At 32.9% G+C, this 844-nt stretch overlaps 1 protein-coding gene and 2 long non-coding RNA genes across 3 annotated transcripts in view; 2 read left to right on the top strand and 1 right to left on the bottom strand.

The window, feature by feature from the left end:
- Nucleotides 1-844, top strand: part of LOC116693090 (uncharacterized) — a 124,584-nt gene that overhangs the window by 48,875 nt on the left and 74,865 nt on the right. The window lies entirely within an intron of this gene.
- LOC116693091 (uncharacterized) overlaps nucleotides 1-844 on the top strand; it is an 18,253-nt gene that overhangs the window by 5,935 nt on the left and 11,474 nt on the right. The gene's annotated exons all lie outside the window — the stretch shown is intronic.
- The window catches only part of LOC116693089 (organic solute transporter subunit alpha), an 8,173-nt gene that overhangs the window by 5,157 nt on the left and 2,172 nt on the right, over nucleotides 1-844 (bottom strand). The gene's annotated exons all lie outside the window — the stretch shown is intronic.

The following is an 844-nucleotide window of genomic DNA, read 5'->3' as shown; positions in this document are numbered from 1 at the left end:
TTCTGCACTCTTGCTTACACTCTAAGATGTTGTCCATTATCCCGTCCTCTTTCAGTCACCCTGTTTTCTGATTTGTACATGTCTGGAGACAGGAACTTTTAAATCAATGGTTGTTTTTTTAAATAATTGATTATTAACTTATCTGAATCGAGCATTGAATTGGTCTAGAGAGAATCATGATGCGTCTAAGAATCGAGTATTTTTCCTCCCCTACTTGTGATGTCATCATGGTCAAATCTGACCTGTTTTCTAAATGTCTAAATCTTTTTGACAAGCTAGTTTTGATTACCCAAAAATCAAAATAGATGGTTCCATACAGGAAAGTCCTAAAGGAAAAGATTGGATCTCTACTTTCATTGAATTTTGGGTATCCCGACTGAACGTTGACCCTTCTGTGATTATCCTTCCTTTAATATTGGTCTAAACATTTTGTAATTTCTGCTTTTTTTAACTCAATAATTAGGTATAATTTCTTACAAATGAGATGTATTGACCCTAAATTCCAAAAAATGAATAAAACTAGTAATAAGTTGGTGTCAGTGGTGTTTATACATGAAAGTGTAAAGAAGCATTAAACGTTCAAAAAAAGCACCAAAAACATAAAAAAATAAAAATAGTTCCACAAGTGTGGAAAAAAAAGAAAATTTTCAGTTTGGGCTCAGGAGGAGGATGCATAGCCAAAGGGAAGACAACGTAAGGGTTAATTCATTTTATCTGATGTTTTCATGTTTCATTATTGTTTCTTTTATTTATTTATTCACAAGGATAGTGCTCATTCATTAAAGGTCCCATGGCATGAAATCGTCACTTTATGAGCTGTTTTAACATTAATATGAGTTCCCCC

This window comes from Etheostoma spectabile, chromosome 7 (assembly GCF_008692095.1).
Source record: "Etheostoma spectabile isolate EspeVRDwgs_2016 chromosome 7, UIUC_Espe_1.0, whole genome shotgun sequence".
Lineage (NCBI taxonomy): Eukaryota > Metazoa > Chordata > Actinopteri > Perciformes > Percidae > Etheostoma > Etheostoma spectabile.
This window is presented reverse-complemented; position numbering and strand designations above follow the sequence as displayed.